Raw genomic sequence first — 23,579 nt, 5'->3', positions numbered from 1 at the left:
TGACAGAGAGAGAGCGCAAGCACGGGAGGGGCAGCGAGAGAAGAGAGAGAATCCCAAGCACGCTCTGTGCTGTCAGCACAGAGCCCAACACGGGGCTTGAACTCGCGAACTGTGAGATCATGACCTGAGCCAAAACCAAGAGTCGGACGCTTCGCCAACTGTACCCCCTGGGCGCCCAGGGTTTGCTTACGTAAAATACTGAGCAGCCCAACCACTGCTGCTCCTACCCAGGAACCACGCTCCTGGAACAGATGCCCGTGCTGCCGGCTACACTGACGGTCAAGAGCGGCTGGTCTCAGCGGGCTCTGCTCCTTTTCCTCGTCTTTGTCATCCCTGGCCCCCGTGAGCCCCTGGGGTTGCCAGCAAGGGGCTCAGAACCGCAGTCCATGGGGATGAGACTCTTCTCTAACAGCAGGGTGGTGTTACCTCTGCTCCAAGAGCATCAGATGTATAACACGCACATGCAAAGATACACACGCGCACTTTTAAAAGGCTTGCCCTGTGGAAGTCTTCATGAACGTGTCTTAGGAGAGCTCTCCCAAGGAAGGTGACTTAAGGGGTGGGGGGGGGGGCGTGCAAAGGGCAACACTGACGAAGGCCCACTGCAAACACATCTGTACTCGCGGCCCCTCTCGAGCCACCCTGCACCCTCGCCTGTGTGAGCTCTGTGTTCTTTCCTCCCCTGGGAGATTTATTCAGCCAATCGAAACCTGGGCTCCAGAGAGATGTGAGAGCCCCCTGCTTCTCTACCCCCCAGCCCGGGGCTCCTTCAAACCGTATATCGATCTGCCCTAAAACTGCAAGGAGAGGCGAGGCTGGCCCTCGGGCCATGGGCTCGGGGGTATGCGGTTCTTCCAGTGCACTACGTGGAGCTCCGCCCTCAAGGCAGGGCAGCAGCACCGGTCTCCAGCTTGTGGTCTGCCCTGGAAGCCTGGCTCTTCAAGGCGCAGTAAACGGTCAGATAGCATCGACTCACCTGGAAGCTTTTCCAGGCATCGATCTGTTTTCCAGGGCGCCTCATCTGTGCACCACCAAGCGCTGTGATAACGAGAGTTCAGAGTACGTGGCCGGCAGCTCAAGACTACACAGCTACCAAGGAGACAGAAGGTGCCCGCCCAGAGGAGCGTACTACCTGTGCTCGCCGGTGCCTGAATCACCTTGTTCAGTCCACACCACGGCCTCTCGCGTTGAACGTGCCGACGGGCTGCCTGGAGAGTTTTGTCAAAATCCAGACTATAGTGCAGGAGGGTAGGGTCTGAGAGTCTGAATCTCCAAAAAACTTGCAATGGGGCAGATGCAGCCAGTCGCACGGAAAGGGGCTGCCCTACCAGATGGAGGATGTTATTATTACCAACATTCCCTTTTATAACAACACAAAGGAAACTGCAGCTTCTAGAAATTCACGAGCTGCGTGAATCACAAAGGCAAAAGAGGCCATGCCGAGATTTGAACCCAGCACTGTGGGCTCCAAGACACAAACTCATGACCACTGAGCCAAGATGCCTCCCCAGCCAGCCCTCCAGGCTTCACCGTGTTCTCACTGGTTCCTTGTGTCCCCCATGCAGGGGGGCCAGCCAGGCTGTGGGAATTAGAAAAGGAGCCCCACCTCTTAGACAATTCAGGCCACGGCCTGGCGAGGTGGGGAATCTTTGTGCAAAGAACAAGAAGCCCTTTTCTCTGGAGGGGTCAGCACCTTGCCAGGGCACATGCAATTCCAGCCCACTCAACCCATGGCCGTGACAAGGTCTGAAATGACAACCGCGTGACTCTCCACGGAGGCCCTGCCCGCCAGTGCTTCCCCCTGAGGCCGCAGATCCTAGTGACGAAGAGCAAGGACGTTCTAAGTTCAAATTCCACCCCTCCTACATCACGGCTGTGTGACTTCGAGCTCGTGACTGCACCTCTCTGAGCCTGTTTCCACATTTGGAAAATGGGGGAAATGCCCACCTCCCTCACAGAACTGTTGTGAGATATGAACTTGGGAGCCCTTTGGCGCTGGCAGAGTTGGCCCCGGACTGAGGAGTGAGCCATGCGGGGTTCCCAGAAGGCCAGCTGGGCTAGTCTGCCCGAGACCGGACAGGGCGTCGCTGGGAAGGGGCGGACATCCCAGCAGCCTTGCTTCGCCACGTGACCCACTCTCACGGGGCCACCGCCCGGGCCCAAGAGCCGAGAATGGCCAGCACTACAGGCTGGTCCCTGATGAATTTCGCTTGGGGTCAGGAGGGTCTGGCACCTCATGGATGGCTTCCGAGAGAAGTGCCATGAGGCGTGCCCTGTGAACAGAGCGAAAAGACCGGGGTTGGAATCCTGGTGCTTGGACCCTGAGCAGGCTGGCCTTGCAGCTCACACCCCTCCGCGGGGGCCCCACTGGCTCTGCTGTAACACGGGACTGGTATGGGGGTTCCAGGAGGCCCGGACGGCGCTCGGCCTGTGCCTGGCGCACATCATGTGCTCAGTCAGGTGAGTTACGAGGTGACAGCCTCTCCAGCCAGCAATCACCAGGCTGCCGTTGGCTTTTTGCCCACTCTGCACTCTTACGTCCGATCCACGGGCAAGTCCTGGCCGCTTCGCCTCCAGATCAGCGCCGAGACTGACCACCGTCACAGCCTCTGCCCGTGAGACCAAGCGGCCGAGTGTCAGCCTCACCTCTTGCCTGGACTGTCGGGCACACTGGCCTCCCTCAGACGGCACCACCCGAGAGGACTTACTGGGATGGCAGAAATGCTCGCTATCCGCACCGGCTAGCGAGTGCCTGAAAGGTGGCAACCATGACTGAGGAACTCAGTTTGCAACTTTACAGGTGCCCAATTAAATTTAAATGGCCACACACGGCTAACAATCGTCGGATCAGAGTTTTAGACTATTCTCCATCTAGCAGCTGAGGGATGCGTTTTTAAAAAAATTTTTTAATGTCTTTCTTTGACAGAGAAGAGAGCACGAGCAGGGGAGGGGCAGAAAGAGAGGGAGACACGGAATCCAAAGCAGGCTCCAGGCTCCGGGCTGTTAGCACAGAGCCTGACGCGGGGCCCGAACTCACCAACAGTGAGATCACGACCTGAGCTGAAGTCAGACGCTTAACCAATTGAGCCACCCAGGCGCCCCGAGGGATGCTTTGTAAAGCCAAAGTCAGATTGTGTCCCTCCTCTACTCAAAACCCTCCAATGACTGACTCCTTTCTCACCCAGAAGAAAACCCAAAGCCCTGGTAATTGCCTGCAAGACCCTCCGTGACCTGCCCACCCCCACTCTCTCTGGTCTTGGCTCTCACCACCTTCTTTCTCACCTATTCTGTTCCAACCCCGCTGGCTTCCTTGCAGTTGCTTAAACCTGCCACTCCTGCTCCTGCCACAGGGCCTTTGCCCATGCTGTGCCCGCCCATTGCACACACACACTTTCCCCTAAATGTCTTCACAACTGGGTCCCCTAATTCAAGGCTCTCTTCCAGTATTCTCCCTGACCCCAGGAAGTGACACCCTGAGTCCACTGTGCCTCACCTCCCCCTGCCACGTTTCTTCAAAAATACCTATGACTACTTAAAATGCTATGTATTTGTTCACATATTTATTCTCTCTTCTTACCGGAATATAGGATTTGTGGAAGCAAAGACTTTGCCTGTCACACTCACTGCTGTATCTCCTGTGCCCGGAATAGCCCTGGCCAGGCGCACAGCAGGCCCTCTATACAGATGAACAAAAGAATCATGAGCGAGATACCCAGCACATAGCAGGTACTCAATAAACAACCACGATTGCTACGGTAATAATAAATTGTCATCATCCTTTCCCCAAACCCAGTCAATCGTGTTCAGGGCCAGGCCTGGTGTCTCTTTGATTATGGAACAACAAAGGAACAACACCCTCTCCTCTGCCCAGCATGCCCTGCCTTGGGTGCCAAGAAGCCGGGAACCCCACACAGAAGGAAGTCTCCTGGTGGCCGGGGTGGGGGCGCTGGGGGTGGGCAGAACTGGCGGTGGGCCTGGTTGCCAGGCAACCCCACCCCGTCGCTCACAACCACGGGCCACACAAGTTCTGCCGGGAGGGGCTGTGTGTGTTCGGCTGCCTTATCTGCTGGCCTGACCACCGGTGTTTGTGCCTCGCTTACAGAAGGACAAAGTACACGGGGGAGCAGGGTCCCAGTCTGCAGGCCGTGAGTCTGTAATGGGCAAGGAAAGCGAGCTCGGGTTCCTGAGGACCTACTGTGGGCGGCCCACTTTCAACACATTCTCGGCCACCCTCACGGCGGTGCGGGTTTAAATAAGATGACGCAAGAAAGGCACTTCCCGTGGGTCCCTTCCTGGGGTCCCTTCCGCCGCTGCAATGATTGTGTTTCTTCTTCTAGGACATGCTCCTCACAATGTTCATGGCAGCACGCCTGGACGGGCCCAGCTCCGCCCCTGCAAACTCAGTCTGGGTCTCCCTCCACCCCTCTCTCGCTCGCGTCCAGGGTTCTCCACCTTAGCACTGCTGACATTTGGGGCCAGATCGCTCCTTGTGGTGGGGGGCGGGCCTGGGCCTCGGGTAGTGTTGAGAAGGATCCCCGGCCTCTCCCCGTGGCTCGCGGGAAGGTAAAAGAACGCAGCCGCTTTGGAAAACGGTACGGAGATCCCTCAAGAAATTAAAAATAGAACTACCATATGATCCAGCCATCCCACTTCTGGGTGTAGACCCGCAAGAACTGAAAGATCTCAGAGAGACATTCGAACATCCCTGTTCACATAAGCATTATTCACAACGACCAGAAGGCGGAAGCAACCCAAGGGTCTGCGGGGAGGTGACCGGACAAAGAAAGTGGGCTGGATGCACACAGCGCTACGTGCGCTGAGCCAGTCACAAAAATACAAACACCGTTCCGCTCCACCTTCCGTGAGACACCTGAAGTGGTCAGGCTCCCGGTGACAGAAAGCAGAGGAGGAGTGACCAGGGGGCGCTGCCCTCAGCAGGTGGGCTGGGTGCCTCTGCCCCTGTTCACCTCCCCCACCCCCCGCCCCCCATAAGGTTGGCCTCAGCCCACCATCAAGCCCTGACGCAGAAGCAGCGTTCTGTGGGGCCCTTCCCTGACCTCCCCCACTCAGACCAGATGCTTACCCCTCTTCTTTCAAACTTTTTAATTTTCAGATTGTTTTAGAATTTTCTTTTTTCAAGCTGCAAAGACAGCACAGGGACTTCTGGCGACTTCTGCTACACTGTCACCCCGTTTCCCCTCACGTTGACATCTTCACGACCCTGGAGCACCAGTCACAACCAAGAGACCGGCATTGGTACCGAGTACCGGCTGACCTGGACGCATCGTTTGGACGTCACTGCGTCCCCCACCCAGGGCCCCTCTCCCGTCCCAGGGTCCCAGCCAGGATGCCACATCACACGTGTCCTCGTATCGCCCTGGCATCCTCTAGTCTGGAGCAGTTTCCCACCTTCTTTGCCCTTGAAGTTCTTGACAGTTTTCAGGAACACTGCTCAGGGGTTTTACAGAACACCCTTCAAATTGGGTTCCTCCAATGGGGTACCTCCTTTTTTAAAAACATCGTGGTGGGGCACCTGGGTGCCTTAGTGGGTTAAGCATCCGACTCGATTCTGGCCAGGTCATGATCTCACGGTTCACGGATTTGAGCCTCACATCGGGCTCCGTGCTGACGGTGCAGAGCCTGCTTGGGATTCTGTCTCCCTCTCTCTCTGCCCCTCCCCTGCTCATGCTCTCTCTTGCTCTCTCAAAATGAATAAATAAACATTAAAAAATTGTGGTCAAATATACGTAATATAAAGTTTATGGTTTTAACCATCTTTAAGCATACCACACAGCAGCATTAAATCCTTCCCCACTGTTGTGCCAAAGCCACCACCGTCCATCTCTGGAACCTTCTCACCCTCCCAACCTGAAACCCCGTCCCCATTACACACGAGCTCCCCATTCGCCAGCCCTGGCCCCGGGGTAACCACGAATCAAAACCCACAAGGAGAGGACGCTCCACACCCATCGAGGTGGCTACTACGAGAAGACCAGAAAATAACAAGACGAGGGGGTGCGGAGGCCCCGGAGTCTTGCGCGCCGCTGGTGGGAATGCAAAACGGGGCAGCCGCTGCAGGAAACCGCTTAGGAGATTCCCCCCCAAATTCAACAACAGAATTACCACCTGAGCCAGCAGCTAGGCACCTGCCCAGGAGAGTCGACAGCAGGGACCCGAGGGGGTAGCCGCGCCCCCACGTTCACCGCAGCATTATCCATCAAAGGGTAGGAGCCAAAGGGCACCAAAGGGTATCCGGCCAAAGGGTAGGAGCAACCGAAAGCCACAGACAGCTTCTAGAGCAGACGTCCCCTTCTAACACATTCAACGCCTGTGTCCCTAGCCAGCCGCTGGCCCTTCCGTACTGAGCCGCATTTGCCTTGCTCCCTGAGGCATCCCCGCCCCCGGGGGGGGGGGGGGGCGGGGGGTCCAGCAGGTAGAATGGGCCTCTGACGGCACACTAAGGTGAGCTGTGGCCAGGTAAGGGGCCGGCTTTGCTCTTCAGGTCCCAGGCCCGGGTTGTATCGGAAGGCAGGGCCATAGTGGAGACGCCACAGCAGGATCTTCCCAGCCCCCAGGCAGCCCCTGCCTCCTTGAAAGGGCTGTGCCCCAGTGGTGGGCAGCACCAGGCCAGACCTGCACCTTCCTGACCCTCCAGATGACGCCGCCTGGTGGCTCTGGCAAAGCGGGGGCTCTTGGAGCAAGGGCGGGAAGAGCGTGACTCCCTTCCCAGAGAAGGGCTCTGACAGGCAGCCCCCCCCCCTCCCCGACCCAAACGCACACGTGGACACACACATACGCACTCCACACACACGAGACTGGCAGCAGCGACATCCACCAAGATATCCGCAACGTCCTGCCAAGAAGAGTCCTCACTGGGCACCTACGGCGTGCCGGACGCTGGGCCGCAGCACCTGACGAGGTTTTGGTGAGACTGTGAAAGAGACCACAGGGGCGGTAGCAAAATGACCCCCCGTCCTCCAGCCGCGGAAACCGAGGCCAAGACCAGAGATGTGACTTGCCAAAGGTCACAGACGTGCAGATGTGTGTGGCCGGTGTGACTCCGGAGCCCAAGTTCCGACCCCAACGAGATGCCTCCCCAGCTGGATTCCCAGCTCCTCGCCGGGTCTGCGTTTTTCAGGGAAACAAAGGCTGAAGGCAGAGGAGACGGTGCTTCTATTTGGCAGGGACTGTACTCAAGTCGCAAGAGAAATAAAGGACAGCCAGTAAGAAGCTCCTATTTATTAAGCACTTACTGCGTGACAAGGTTTACCTCCTGGCTGTTACCTTCGTGGCTCCCAGCTGTAGACATTTATTTTACTGCCGAACCGCGTCAGAGGTGAGGAAAACAAGGTCCAGGAGGAATAATCACTCGGCAGGAATCAGGCCCCCCCTTCAGGACAGCCCCAGTGGCAATAATTGCCCCCCCCAGCGGTTTCACCGGCTCTAGCGTGCATGGTCACAGATGGATCAGGGCAGGAGGGGGGTTCCGGGACCCCTGCGGGACAGGGGCAGAGGGTCGGTGAGGCGGAGACAGCTGTTCTAAGGCCATGGGGCTGCAGGGAAGGGCCAGGAAGGCAGTCCTTCTCTGAACAATGACCCAAGTCAAATCTACCTCCCAGATTTCATACTGCTGGCCTCTTAATTTTTGAGTTTCTTCCCTACCGCTGGTTTTATTTATTCATCCAGGCAAAGTTCTGGCAAAGGTCCAATGTGTGTCGTGAGGAGGCCACACGGCCCCACTGCACACGCACCAGAATCGGAGGACTGGGGGCACATTCTGGCTCTGCCACTTAGGAGCTGTGTGACCTCAGGCCAGTGGCTTCAGCCCTCTGAGAGCCAGTCTAGCAACGCAGGGTTGGTAGATACGTGCACGGCCAGGGTGGCCGGGCTCCTGACACGAAACCGTGGCTACGGGAGCTCCTGAAGCAACGTCGGGCACGTGGAGTTCTGGAGAAGGCAGAGGGATCTGAACCCAGGGACACACAGGGACCGGCAGGGGCAGGGAAGACGAAACACACCTGCCCAGGTAACGCCCCTGACCAGCTGCCTGTAACAGCAGCAGGCGCCACAGAGGGGCCCAGGGCCTTCTCAGCCAGGTGCCCTCTCCACCTACTTCCTGCCTGGCAGGCCCTTTCCATTCAGGGGACCTGGGGCCTGCAGGGTCCCGCTCGGATCTGACTGAGGACCCCCCCCCCCCAACCTGGCCTGGGGAGGCCTGGCAGCGATGTTATCAAGTCCGTACGGTCACCAGGTCTGTGTGTCCCCCACTGGGGTGTAGTTCTGTGCCCTCAAGCTAAGTCAGAAAAGAGAAAACTGTTCCCACCTAAGCCCAGGGGAACCCTGATTTCTCCAGAGCCACAGAGACCACTCTGGAGATAAAGGAACCAAGCACTGCTCCGTCACGTTTCCCCTCCCTGGATGATGCCTGCTGCTTATTATAACTATGACAACATTGGAAATACTTCTTGTGGATTTCTGCAAGAGGGGAAATGACGGGCTTTCTTCTCGCTCTGGCTTTTTGCTGGATGCGCCAGACCTGAGACGAGGCCCCCTGGGGTGGACCCCTGGGACTGTGAATGCAGGGGTGAGGCACCAGGGCAAGAGAGGGTGGCCCTCCCGTTGCAGGACTTTGCTGAGGAGGGCTTGCCAGAGGCTGGGGAACGCTTACTGCCTCTGGGAAGGGCTGGGCACCCCTGGGCACTTCCAGCCCAGCACCACCTGCGGCCAGGGGCTCAATCTGCGCCCCCCCCCCCCCCCCCGCCGCCCCAGATGGGGGACAAAGGTATTTTAAGGCTGTGGTCCTTTCTTGAGCACCACTAGGTGCTAGCGGGCACTGTGCTAAGCGTTCTGTGCTTTGCTTGGGTCTCACGGAGTCTTGCCAGGTGTACGATTCCCTCCAATCTACAGACAAGGGCCTGAGCGCCATGGAAGAATGAAGTGGCCTGACCAGGGTTATTTGGCCTGTAAAGCGGCTGCAGGAGGACAGACACTTGTTGATGCTAGGGAATGAAGAAAACGAGAAAGTACAGCGACTGTCCTGAGTCAGAGTAGAAATCCGGGTAGAAGGTATGAGATGCATTAGATTACGTGGACCTATCTGCCAATTCGGGATTTTGCAGACCTCTCAGATGCCTGGAGGTGGCTTCCTGGAAGTGAGTTGGGAAGGATTCTGCAGCCGCATCGGGGCTCAAGTGGAAAGAGTGGTGATTGATTACTGATGTCTGCCCCGGGCACAGCTGTGGAAAGCAGTGGAACAGATGCCCCACTTACCACCACTAGTCTGCTGTACATCCGGCTGATGCAGGAGATTCCTCTGAATCCCCCTGCTCCATCGCTTCTCTTTGCATTAAATGAGCTCAGTTACAGAACAGTAGGTAGAAATACCTTTGGAAGAGAAGGATATTTCCTCTGAGGTTAAACTACACACCTAGAACTGGATAATTCAGAGGTAAAAACTCAATTCTTACAGCGAAGGTAGGTTCCACTCAACGTACACACTTACTGGGTGCCAATTACGTCCTAGGGTCTCTGCCCTTGCTGAGCTCAGCAAGGAAGACAATTAACTTAGCAACTATTTACTTCGGTTCCCAAGTGGCACGCTCAGGGGGCCGCGTCACACCCACGAGCTGGGGAGGCAGCCTCCGCCTCCCGGCCCAGGACCGAGTATGACGTGGCAACCCACCTTGCTGCTCACAGCCCACCGGACGCCCTTGCCCACTGCGGCCAGAGCCCAGAGGGTGCTGGAAGGCCGAGGAGTGCGGGCATGTGACAGCAAGGGGACCTGGGGAGGCTGCAGCACAGGGACCCCCCCCCCGCCAGTGATTTTTCTGTCTCTGCTAATCAGAAGCTCGTACTTCATTCTCTGATTTTTTCCACCCCAGAGAAGAACGTTGGCCGTGCGACCCACAGCTTCTGGCGAAAGGCGAGGGCGCAGGAAAGACAAGACACAATGGCATCTCCGGGGCGGGGAGGGGAGGTGTGTCCGCAGCCGGCGGGAGCGTGCCCGGCTTTTATCTCAAGGCTGGACTTGAGGTCCTGCTCCCCACCCCCCACTCCCACCCCCACCACTGGCCTGAGCAACCTCACCCACCGCCGTGAAGGGGCGGCCCGGCGTGTCACAGTCGCCTTCCCTGTTCCAGGCTGGCACCGGACGGGCAGCAGGGTTTGTTTGGAATAGATGCTCCTCATCAGAGAGTCTGAAACAACCTCCCTTTCTGGCCGGAGGAGGAAGAAGGCATCTCTGAGGCCAGCGCTTCCCCCAGTGCAAACAGCTGAACCCAGCCTGCCCGCCCAGCTTTCAACTCTGTTGCTTTTGCAAATATGGTCCTGGGTCCTATTTCCCACATCGCTGCAGCCACGTCCAGGCAGCCTCCTTGGGGCACGGCCACTGGGCCAGAGACCAGGGCAGGGAGGGAGCCGACCCCTCCCACCTTCCAGAAAACCAGCGGGCGGAGGGTCCGAGGACAGAGCAGGCGCCACCACGGCGGACAAAAACGAGGAGGGATTTCCAGCAACAGGGAGTTCAGGCCCCGGGTGCCGAGACCCATCTGCAGGTCTGTGCCCCCAGCTGACTTCCCTCACCCTCCTCCTCCCTCAGACCACAGCTGACGAGTCGCTTCCCGCAGCCCTGGAGGAGGAGACCGGGTCGCCCGATAAAACTCGCCTGCCCGTGGAAGCTCCCGTTCACGTCGGCCTCCCCTCTGGGACGGACTGGAAACTCTGTGAGGGCAGGGACCTAGTCACCCCAGCCCCGGCACAGTGTCTGGCAGAAATGGGGGGACACGTGGGGGCGGGAGGGATCTGGGTCTCTCGTGCCAGGGCTGGCCCGCTGTGGTCAGCAGAACCACGCCCCCCCAGGCCCCCCAAGGTGTCCACATCTGAATCCCCGGAACCTGTGAATGCAGGGCCTGCCACAGCAGGCGGGGCTCTGCCGAGATGGGGGTGATGCTGGGCCACCCCGTGGGCCCCATGGCCTCAGAAGGTCCCTGTAAGAGGGAGGGAGGAGGGGCAGAGGCAGAGAGCGGGAGCAGTGCCATCGTGAGCCTGGGGATGCGGGCAGCCTGTGGACGCTGGGAAAGTTGAAGGGACACGGCTCCGTTGACGCCTTGGTTTTAGTCCAGGGGACCCATGTCGGACTTCTGGTCTCCAGAACTGTGAGACAGTAAACTGGTGTGGTTCTAAGCCTCCAAGTTCGTGGGAACTTGTCATACCAGCCACAGGAAACTACAGTGCCCTGCAGGGCACTCTCGGGTTCCCCGGCCGGCGACAATCAGCCCCACGGAACCTACATTCATGAGACAACGGCCGCTGAGTTGCCTCCTCCTTCCCAGTAGGTGAGGGATGGAGATTCCTGCCCCCGTGAAGCCAAGCCATGGTGACAGGACAGGCTGTGGCCGAACAAACATGAGAGGAGGTGACATGAGACAACTCCGTGAGGCCTCCAAGGCCAAAGGACGGCACCGCAACGCTGAGCACCCCGGGAATCCTGGGGCTTCGCGGGGCAGGGGGGCTGCAGGTCCTGCTGGGACAACCGCCACCCAGCCCCCCGCGCGCCGCCCATGTGGAGCAGGTCCCCGCGGACCCTCCACGGACACGTCAACAGAGCTGCCAGAGAACATCTTCTGTCCGATGTCGCGGCACCACCTCAGCCGTCCTGAGAAGGCGTGGGGGGACCCGGCTACGGAAGCAGCGGCTGCCGCCCACACACACACCCTCCCCTACACACACTGTCCACCTGAGGGGTCTCAGCTGCCTTCAGAGAGAGGCCACCCTGGCCAGAGATCCCGACACAGTCCCCAGGGTCCCCTTGACAACTTCCACACCGGATGGGGGACGTCCACCTGTGTCCCTGGATGATGGTGACGGGAAACCACTTCTCCCAGACAGTGTGTGTGTGTGTGGGGGGGGGAGTTTCCCGCCCCCCCCGCACATGTCCCACGCGTGTCTCTCAGGCCCACCTGCAGCCACCTTCCTGACATGCCCAGAGCGCCTCGGACCTCTGTGCCTCCCTCCCACAGATGTCTTCCCCCTCTCTGCTTTTTTGCCAGGCCCTCTGCCATGTCTGTGGCTGAGATTCTAGGATGTCGATGGATATTTTCAGAGCTTTATTGTCCCATTTGTCACTTGCTAATTAGTTAGGAGTGACTAATCGGAAAACAGTGGCAAGGCAGAGAAAATACTCCTATTTTCTTAGCTTTCCGTTGTCCGTGGTTACTGAGAACCCTCTGGATTTATCTGATGGAGCTGGGGGGAGGGGGCACGCGGTGTGCACAAAATGGGAGTGGGATTCTTTGTCCTCTCCTGGGCAAATAGGGAGAATGCCGGGGGCTGTCACCACAGAAAAGGGCGGCGGCTTCATGTAAGAATGACAGTGTGGTGGTCACCAGTGAGCAAAACCGGGGTCTCTGGAGCCCCCGACCTTGGCCTTCTAGTAATTTCTAACTCTGACCAGGCAAGCCATAGGAGCACAAAATCCCCACTGAGTTCAGGCCTCCCCTGGCACCAGAAGCTATGTGACTAACCACACCAAGAACACAGAAGGTAGGATGAGACCCGTCTATGCAGTCCTACCCGATGCCGCCAAGCTTTCAGGGTCAAGAGCAGCAAGCAGCCAAAGCCCCCACTGTTCTCCTGAGCCCCCCCGTGGGCAAGGCCACGCCTCCCCAAGCTGGGGGACAAGCCATCTATGGCCTGCCCTCTCCCAGCCCGGCCCCCCAGCCAAGTGCACCCCAGTCACCCGTGGACCTCACTGCAACCTCCGGCAGCTGCCTTAACTCTCCCCTTTCACAGAGGAGAACACTGAGACTCCGCGCACATGACTGGCCTCAGGTCACAGCAAGGAACAGGCAAAGCTGTGCGTCCAACCCAGCTGTGTATCCGCTGCGTATGAAAAGGAGAGGCGAAGGAGAAGGGCCAACATCGGCACGTGCCAGGTGCCTGGAGGACATGACCTTGGCCCTACAACCATGGCGCGGGTGGGTCACATCACACACCACAACACTCGCACACGCACACGCACAGACAGGTACACACACGTGTGTGTGCGCGCATGCACACAGAGCTCACGCAGGCACGTGTGTGCACGCACGTGTGTGTACATGCACGGTTAAATATGAGTGTGCATATGAGTGTGCACGCACGTGTGTGTACATGCACGGTTTCTCGACATAGAGGGGACGAGGGAGCCGGTCGGCACCCCGTGCCCTGCTCCAGGCCCAGAGTGCCAGGTTTGGCAAAGGCCAGTCCTTGCCACCTCTGCCCTCTGGGGATGATTGTATCACTGATGGTGGTTTCCAAAGACAGTAAACAAACAAGGAGGCCTCAGGCCTGCCTCTCGGGGCTGCTTCCCCAACACCCCCACCACACTCTCGCTCGCTCTCTCTCTCACACACACACAGCCCAGCCCTGGCAGGGAAGAGAGGGAGAAATCTACTTGGGCACGATTTCGCGGCGGCCCTCTGAGTGGCTCCCGACCTGGTGGGCCGTCCAGCCCGAGGGAGGAAGTGCAGATGTGAAACAACGGCCCGCGTCGGCCAGGCTGGCATTTTCCAGGGGAAAGTTCTGTCCTTCGGATGATTTACCAGCCGGGCGAGGTTAATCGTGGCCTGTCAAGTACAAACGGCTCCCTCCGCCCTCAAGCAGGCCGTGGTGTGCCAGCAAGTAAGGTAAGTCAGGGCCAGGCTGGGGGTCGGGCCCCGCCCTCCCCACCCTGCGCTGCCAGCTTCCAGCACGAAGGGTCTGGCTTTCTGACTGAATGAACCAGCGCTCCGTCGTGGGAAGAGGCCTCACCGACCACCTACTGTGCGCCTGGCCCTGGGCCGCGCTCCTTCCGCCCAGGCCAAAGGTAAAATGGAGCTCATGGCTGAGTGCCCAAGCCCAGGCACACAGACCTGAGTTTGAAGCCTGATGCCCACGGTTCGGCTCGGACGGCAGCCGGCTCCGTCTGTAAAATGGGGCTCTCAGCCGTGGGCATCTGGCGATGTCTAGCACGCTGGGGCAGGTGCTGCTGGCATCTAGCGGGTCACACCCTCCACAAACAGGGTATCCCCCCCCCCAACCCCCCACAGAGAACGAGCCACCTCACGGGTCAGGGGGGTCTCTGGTAAGAGATCCTAGTGTGAAGGATGCAACACAATGCCTGGCTCAAGGTAAGCCCTCCACGAACGCCAGTGGCTCTGATTATGTCAAAACTGTCCCAGCAGCCCTACAGGATGACATTACTGTCACCAGACTGCAGGGAAGGAAGCTGGGACCTGTGGCTGTGAGCTGCTCCAGTGACAGGACAGAGCGGAGCTGAACGGGCTGCCTGACTCTCCCAGTGTCCCCTCTTCCCCAGGGCACGACCCAGTCCCAGGCGGGTGGAGACGTCGAATCCCCTCTGGCTGCCCCAGAATCACAGCCGCTGCCTCTGCTTTCCTTCTGCGGTCCCACAAGGGGAGCAGGGGCTGCTTCCCAAGTTGTTTTCTTGGACACTGAGAGGACAGACACCCATGGCTGGACCCTGCAGACAGCTCGAAGCAGGCACTTCCTCCCCCCTCCTCCTTCCTCTCTCCATCCCCCATCTGCCACCCTCAGCTGTTGCCTGACGGGGCAGTCTGTCCCCAGGGCTCAGCCTGAGCAATTGGTACACCCTTGGCCCCTCGAACCAGCCCTTCCTTCCAAGAGTCTGGCCGATGTGGTTACAGGACCCTCTGCCCACACGCCTAGGGAAGGGTCGGCCTCAGGGGTGGCAGAAAGTCTCAGGAGAGCCTGTGTGGCCCGGTCTCCTCTGCCTTCAGCTGGTCCCTTGCACATGGCCCAGTCAACACACGTGGGGTCCACAACCAGCCACGCGGTCTCTCCGGCCTCCTTCTAATGGCCAGGCCTGGACACATGCTCCTCCCTCCCGGGACGCTGGGCCCTGCCCCTTTTGCCCCCCACCCTCTTCACGTGACTCAGACTTCACTGAAACATCCCTCCCTCTAGGCCAGGCTCGGCCCAGATGCCCTGCTTCCATGCGGCCCCATCTGTGCACCTACCACCCCGTCTGCTAAGGAACACACACCGGTCTGTATCCAAAGCCGCTAGATCTGGAACCCCGAGGGCAGAGAGCTTTTCCAAGCGCCTCACCTTTGCAGCCCGCCCAACACAACTTTCCGCAACGATGGAAATGGTCTGTGTCCATCCTGGCCGGTACAGGAGCTACTACCCACATGCGGCCATAGAGTCTCTGAAATCTGAAGAACCGAACTTTTAATTTCGTTTAATTTTAATTAACTCTCAACAGCCGTATGTGGCTAGTGGCTACCATAGTGGACAGCGCTGGTCTAGAACAATGCCCAGAGCATAGTAGGTGCTCGGCACCCGCGGGTTGGTTGAATGAATGAATGAACAAATGAATGATGTCCATTACCCTACTTTATTAGCCCACATTATAAGCATCTGACATCAGTCTTCTCCAGCAGGCTGAGAGCGTCGCGAGGGTAGGACACAGCCTTTGCTCATCACTATATCCCCAACGTTTTGCGTGGTTCCTGGGACACAGACCCTCAATAAACATCAATGAAACAGAAGAATGCGTGCACGAATGCATGGCCTGCTGCTCGGAGCCTCGTTCCCTTTGCCGCCAAGCCCACGGAGAACAGACGGAAGAGAAAGCAGTCCGCTGGACTGGCTCCCGAACGGATTTCCAGCCCGGTTCTTCCTTCTCACCTCAGAGACCGTCTGGGCCCCGCATCCTGGGCTCCGTCTCACCGGGTGTCCACAGTGAGCGGCCGCCACCAGAGTGAGACGTCCTTTCTCGGGTGTCCTTCCCTCTCCCCCTGACGCCAGGGAAGAAGCGGGGGAAGTCTGCTCTCTCTGGACTCAGTTGAAGAGCAGGACTCCTCCTTCCCCTGGGGCCGCCGTTCCCTTCCCTCCCTGCTCAGGCAGCGGGGTCCCCTCAGGAGGTCTCAGAAAAATTATTAACTTATAACAATGAGGATGAGTGTGAGCTTCTATTATCAATGCCTTTCATCCCCAACCGGTGGCTGTGATGTTCTGCAACACTGCTATTCACGGCGAGCGAGCGTCATCTGTGTTTCTCCCCCCGACTGGCTGCCCCACTTCCTTCTGATGTAGGTCACGATGGGTTCTCCCTGCAGTCACTAGGTGTGCCTCCGGGGAGGGGGGGCGGGGGGTGATACCGCTTGGAGCAAATGTAGGAATTCTCTTACAGGCATGTGGGGGACCCTGTGCTCTGTCATTCAGCCGAGACCCAGACTTGCAACCGCACGTGGAAATCCCGTGCAAAGATCCTAGGGCACGTGGGAGGGCAGGCAGGCAGGGCGGTTCCTGTGCCCAGGAAAGCAGGGCAAGAGGAGCTGGAAAGCCGCTGTCACGTGGAAGAAGTGCCAAGGAGAGGCTGGTTTCCAGAACAGAAGCAGGGTGGTAGGTAACTGGTTACCCTCCTTCACGGTGAGCATCCTGGACCCACCGCGTATAACCGAGCGACCCGGAGTAAACTTTCTCTTCCTTCCCGAGCCTCCCATTCCCAGCTGAAAATGGGGGATAATTCCAGCACCTGCCTGCCAGGGTGGTTTGAATTAAATGCGTTCACTGAGGTAAAGTGCTTAGCACGGGGCCCAGCACCGAACACTCAATAAACACATACTATTATCGGTGTCGATACTGTTTGCCAAGCAGCTCTTCTAGCCTCGCCACACGAACGTCCGCTCCTTCGCTCTGACCAGCACCAAGCACGGGCGCCCCGCCAGGCACTGTGTGTGCTGCGTGTGGTGATGGATCAGACCGTGTACCTGTTCTCAGGTAGCAGGACGTCTGCTGGGATGACGGGACACATTAAATCAAATACAACAGTGCACGCAGTGAGCGTGTCTTGCAAGGACACGGAAGGCTAAGTAGCCCAGAGGAGGGAGGACGAGGCCTGGGCAGGCCTCAGAGGTTTCACAGCATGTGAGCTGGGCCAGGAAAGAGGACAGAATGGGGATCCCTGGCACGCTCGAAGGTCTAGAAGTACCCACAATCACGGGCCCTTTGGGCAATAAGAAAAGGCTGTCTGTCTGCGGCTGGGGCACAGGGTGCCTGGTAAGGAACTGGCAGGAGATGAAAATAAAGATTGATTTGGGGCCAAATTCAGCCTTCTCTGCCTGGAAAACAAGGAGGTGAACTTTGCCCTGTGGGTGATGGGGAGTTTTAAGTGCCACTCAAGTTACTCGACTCTGGAGACACCCCCTGCACACACACGTGTATACACACACAACGCTCCACATACATGTACAAACACACACACACAAAACATACACAAACACCCCCCGCAGGTACAAACACACATACGCGCACGTACAAACACATCCACACACACACACAAAACATGTAAACACGCACGCATGTAAACCCCCCTACGCACACGTGTGCAGGCGCAACACTCCACACGTATACAAACACACACACACGCACGCACACACTCATGGGCCTGGCTCCACTGCACTGGGCCCAGGGTAGAAACGGGAGCCTCTAGACTCCAAGTAGAGAGGGTGTGTTCTGAAAGCTGAGGCCTGAGGGCCATTTCCAGGCTGGCTGGAGGAGGAAATGTTGATAAACAGGAGGTTACCTCCCGGCCCACCTGCACGCAGGCGCACACTAACTCACACCTTGAGAACAAGATAGCTCAATGGGTAATCAGAAGAGCGCCTTGGCAGGTTAGGCGTACCACACGCAGCACCAGAGACTGCAATAAACCCACTCTCTTTCACCTGCATGACGTTGCAGCCTGGGCCATGTTTTAGAAGGAAACTTCCTCCCACATTTAAAAGGGAAGTGCGGGTCTGTCTCCACAAATTCAGAACAGCGGTGCGGCAAGGGGAGGCGATCAGGGAACCCCACGAAGGGTAGAATGATGGGGGGCGACCTCACCACGCGGGGCCTGCATCTGGTACGCTCTACCCCTCCCCCTTTCTCCTGAGCGGAGGGTCTGATCTCCAAGGAGAACGAACGGTTACCCCAAGGAGGCTCGTTCACAATGGAGATTTCTTGCAGCAGGTGGATGCAAATAAAAATGTGCTAAAGGTTCCTTAAAATAGCTGCATTCTCCTAAGCAGGATAAACCTTTTTCCCTGCAATATGGTTCACACCAGCAATTAGCTCACTATACTCTTTTCTTTACAGAGAGAGGGGAAGTTCTGAAATAGAAGGGACTTCAGGGGTCACAGCTGGATTGGAAGGAGTCAATTTTTAAACAATGAACTCAAACTTAGTTACTTCCTTGGAAAGAGAGACTTCCAGGGCCAAAGGATTTCTCTTCGTCGCAGGGAACTGAACTCCACCTTTGTTAGGCCTGGCACTGTTCTAAGACGGTAGTCTGTTTTATCCATGTGTGGAAACTGAGGCACCGAGGGGGAAAGTAACATGCCTGAAATCACAGAGCTAAAGGCTGAATTTGAACCCAGGCCTTCTTCCTTCAAGGCTCAGACTCTCGTTCTCCCGACTGACCTCCTTCTCATCACATTCAGAGCCACTGCTCACTGGGCCAAGGCAGGGCCACAGACAGGTGCAGCAGGGCCCAGGAGGGCAACGGCAGAGTCCCAGCAGCCCTGGACCTTAACGTGGGAATGGCTGGCCGATAAAATGCCTTCGCAGTAAGCAGCCATCTATGGGGGTGAACTTGATTGCTCTCGAACGTTCTCATGGTGCCAACCAAGAAGGCTCTGCGGCTGTCGGGCAGCCTTGGCTGTGATGTGAGGAGAGGGAAGGGCATCATTCTGCCCAAGGCGAAGACAGCCACAAACTCTGTGCAATCTCAGGACCATTCTGTCTTCAGATTGCCCAAGCCCGACCGAGCCCACCTATCAGATGTGTACGCTGAGGCCCAGAGAGGTGAAGCAATCTCTTCGAGGCCACAGAGCAAGCGATGGGCAGAACCAGGAGGGACAAAGGGGTCCCACGATGCCAGACCTTTGCCCTCCCCCACCTCACACATTCCAAGTCAGCAGGGGGGTCAGACGAACACTCTTTGGAATGGACCCCTGAACTTGCCTTTCGCTAAGCCTAGAACAGAAAATTCACAACGCCCTCAAGAGCAAAGCCACAAGTCAATCTTACACATTCTGCCCCCCTGTAAAATGCTCCCCTCTCTGCTCTCCCATGATGGGGATGGTACAGACTAGATGTTTGTGTCGCCAATACCCACCCCCCAAATCCACACGCTGAGGCCCTAACCCCCATTGTGATGAGATTGGGAAGCGAGGCCTTCGGGGAATAATTGGGGTTGGAGGAGGACATGAGAGTGGGGACCCCTTGCAAGAAGAGGGAGCCCAGAGCCCTCGGTCTCGGCCACGTGACACAGGGGGAAGCCCGGAAAGAGGGCTCTCGCGAGGCACTGACTAGGCTGGCACCCTGGCCTTAGACTTCCAGCCTCAGAGCTGTGACAAATACCTGTTGCTCAAGCCCCCCAAGTCGGTGGTATTGTGTTAAGGTGGTCCGAGGTGACTGGGACAGATGGAGAGCATTCCGCTCAGATGAAGGTCCAGAGACTCGGGCAGTCTGTTCTCCCACATACAGAATAATGTGGCCTGCTTCGCGAGGCCAGGCACCCCATGCTGGGGATCTCCTAACTCCCAAGGCCCACCACAGCCCCCGGCACACCAAGTGAGGCACGAGAAACGCCTGCTAAGTAAAGAGACCCAAGCGCTGGTTGAATACGTGCATGTTTAACATACGGCCCCTGTGCAACCCTCCTTCCCAGGTAAAAACCCGTCCTGGGTCACGGAGCTCCAGCTTCCCTGCCGACCAAGTGAGCCCACGCCCAGCAATTCTGCGTCTCAGCATGTACCCACACTGATCTGTGCACACAATCTCAGAAGAGCTGTTTGCTCCTGCACTGTGTTTAAACGTGAACGGTGAGAAATGACCTTCACATCCACTGACAGGGCCGGAGGTGGAGGGACAACCATTTCATGGAATGTGAACAGAGAACGGTGGGTCTCCAGCTAGCAGGACCAGTGACTGGTGATGAGCCCAAAAGAAGTCAATCGTTATTACGAAATGAAACAGGTATGTTATTTTTACTGGAAACATGCAAAATGTGTATTTGTTCCCCATCTTTCATGGTAGGGACAATGCCTCTTCCTTGAGGATGGCCCCGCCTCTGACGTCCCCACTATCTTGCTCACATAAACCCCAAGCGATTTGCAACAGACAACATCCAATTCCTGTTTCCTTAAAGACCTCCACGAGGCCGGTGGTAGCACGGCCTTCCCCGCTGTCTCACCCACAACAGCCTGGTTTACAGCAACTTTCTACTGAGACTTTCGGAAGCATTCCGTTTGGCTTTCATATAAACGACCACTCTCTTTTTGCACTGGTGTTCTAGAAGTTTATATAATCTTCAAGTAAATTGTGTAATTACAGTAACACCTACAACCAGCCTGATCAGGTCTGGAGACAGGCACAACTGGCCCTTGGTAACATGCAACAGAACTTGCCGGAAGAGAAGCGCAGCCTTCCCAGAGTGCCCTACCAGTTTGTACTCCAGCCAGTGCCGAGGGAGTACACGGCAGGGTGTTGGGAATCCCAGCCCATCTGTTAAATCTTCTGCCATTTACAGTTAGAGGAGTAAGTCAAGTTAGCACAATTTATATGGTTCCATTGAACTAACATGGATACATCTCCACAAAGTCTGACTTACCCTCTTTTTCTCTCTTTCAGACAGAGAGGGGGACACAGAGAGAGAGAGAGAGAGAGAGAGAGAGAGAGAGAGAGAATGCATGAGTGGGGAGAGGGACAGAGAGAGAGAGGGAGAGAGAGAGAAAGAGAGGAAGAATATCTTAAGCAGGCTCCATGCTTAGGGCTCGATCCCACCACCCTGGGATCTTGACTGGAGCCGAAACCAAGAGCCAGACACTCAACCAACTGGGCCACTCAGGTGCCTCCCTCCACAAAGTCTTTTATTAAGTGAAAAGGCAAACTGCAGGATGGTACCTACAACAGGATTCCTCTTATGTGTAAATAAACTCTTATATAAAATTATACCATACACTTCCTATAAAACAATATGCTTGAGCATGAACATACAGAAACATAGAGAAAGACTGGAAAAGCGGGATGTGGGACAGGAATGGGACTGGTAGTGGAGGAAGGGGAACTTCACATTTGTCTGTAAGGCATCGTTTTCCATGAGAAGAATATAAGTATATAATTGAGGGGGTGCCTGGGTGGCTCAGTGAGTTAAGCGTCCGACTTCGGCTCAGGTCATGATCTCACAGTTTGTGAGTTCGAGCCCTGCGTTGGGCTCTGTGCTGACAGCTCAGAGCCTGGAGCCTGCTTTGGATTCTGTCTCCTTCCCTCTCTGCCCCTCCCCACTTGTACTCTTTCTGTCTCTCAAAAATAAATAAATGAAAAAAAATTTTTTTAAGTACATAACTGAGTTTTATTTTTTTAATTTTTTTAATGTTTATTTTTCAGAGAGAGAGAGAGAGAGAGAGAGACAGACAGACAGACAGACAGAGTGTGAGTGTGGGAGGGGCAGAGAGAGAGACACACACAGAATCCAAAGCAGGCTCCAGGTCTGAGCTGTCAGCACAGAGCCCGACATAAGGCTAGAACCCACGAACCTTGAGATCGTGACCTGAGCTGAAGTCGGGCGCTTAACCGACTGAGCCACCCAGGTGCCCCAAGTTTTTTTTTTTTTTTAATCAATAAAAATTTAACAGAAGAGTTCAGCACTTAAAACAAATAAGCCCAGAGCCCAATAAGTGTGCAGCTTAAAAAAAAAAAGAAAAAAAGAAATCAAAATAACATTCAAAATAAACATTTTCGTGGCTTCAAAGGAGCGGCTGTCTGCCTCTTGGCTGGGGGAGCAGTGAATGGCATGGTCAAACCATCCCTGGCTGGACATCTGCAATGGGCAGGACCAGAAACAGTCAGTGGAGTCGTCAAACCAGCATGTTCTGACCAGACCCCAAGGTCAATGTACGCACGAAGCTGCCACAGCAACCCTTGAGATTTTCTCCATCGAGATTTTCTCCATTTAACCCGACATGCCGTGTGTCTCACAATTCACCAAGAAGTGGCACTCGGAGGGTACTTCCAAGGTGGTGGAGATTATTCTGCAATGAGACAAGTCCTGCCAACCCCCATTCGCTACAAAAGTTTGTTTTGTCTTCATCTCCCAGTGGACCCCCCATCACTGGATGCTGGTACATGCTCCGCGTGGCATGGGGAGGAGGGGGCAGCGATACGAACGTGGTGGAGAAGGACACAAAACCACCAATGGATGAGTCATTATTTCATGTGAATTGTGCTTACGCTGGTAAAGCCCACAAAGAGAATTACCGACCTATCCTGTCCCAGGCTGGGGAGGTCAGGGAGGACCACAAAAGGTCCCCTGTGGCAGGGGCCCCCTATGACAGTGGCCTTGAGGCTGAGAACAAGAGAATTAGCGGGGAAAGAGTGGAGGCGGGAGGGAAGATCGGTCTTTGCAAAGAGGACAGTGAGCACTTGGGAGGTGGTCGGCGTGGCCTGGCCGAACAAAGGGAACAGACCCTTTGGCTGGAGCCAGGTAAGTGAACTCCACGGAACAGGAGAAGGTGGGAGACACAGGTCCAGATGGAACCATCCCCCGTCCCCAGGCCCCAGGCCGCGAATCCTGAAGGTTTCGCAGTGAGAGCTAGCACAGGATTCCTGAGCAGAAGAGTGCAGTTCCGTATGCACGTTGCCCTTTCCTTTGCACCTGAAAACACCGATCTTGCAGCCTGTGCTTCCAAAAGGGCCCTCGATTCTTTGCATCACTGTGGGTCCCGCAAACATGTGTGTCAGGCCCCCGGGACAGCCAGATACTTGGCAGTGTCCCCATCCATCACTATCAACCCCCAAGGATGCCCTGGTTAGAGCCCTTTCAACGTTGTGCACAAAACCCTCGGACTGCTGGGCTCGTGGAAACATTGTCAAGATGTTTTTCTGTGCAATTGAGGCGCCTGCTTGGAAAATCCCTGCTGCGAGTGTTTCTTTCTCCCAGGCGGCTACACCCAACTGTTTTGCTGCAAGATCCTGCGTCACAAAAGGGATATCCCCAGCTAATATGACATTCAGGAGGACCAGAGAATCTGGGCTGCCTGAGTTCACGGTAATCACGCCCCGTCAGTATGTGTTCTTTCTCTGTGCTATCTAATCGAATGTCCTGTGTGTATGAATATAAATACTGCTGTTCTGACCCATGATGAACTTATAGACAGACCGATCGTATCAGCTTTAAGAGATTAAGGTTTCCAAAACCAGATGAACACCATTACTTTTATTTTAATTCAAAATGAACACAATTTCCCCCTGGATGTGGATGAAATTAATGACCTCAGAAGGAATCAAACCTGCCTGCGGGGGGGGAAAAATCAGATAATCACATCCTTGCCTGAGATCACAACACAGTCTGTTTGAGATGTTCCATGCCACTTCACCTAATGCCTTTTTCTATCTTCTTGGAACAAGGCTGTTCTAGTATGTTCTTTGGGTGCACCGAATGCCAGTGTCACTTGGCTTAAATGACAGGGGATAGATCACCACCCAGAAATTACTGTAACCAAGAGAAATCCACAGGATCAAGACCAGAC

This window comes from Herpailurus yagouaroundi, unplaced genomic scaffold (genome assembly GCF_014898765.1).
Source record: "Herpailurus yagouaroundi ecotype Mexico unplaced genomic scaffold, PumYag 190, whole genome shotgun sequence".
In the NCBI taxonomy this organism is placed as follows: Eukaryota; Metazoa; Chordata; class Mammalia; order Carnivora; family Felidae; genus Herpailurus; species Herpailurus yagouaroundi.
The sequence above is the reverse complement of the archived record's forward strand: the minus strand, read 5'-3'. Positions refer to the sequence as shown.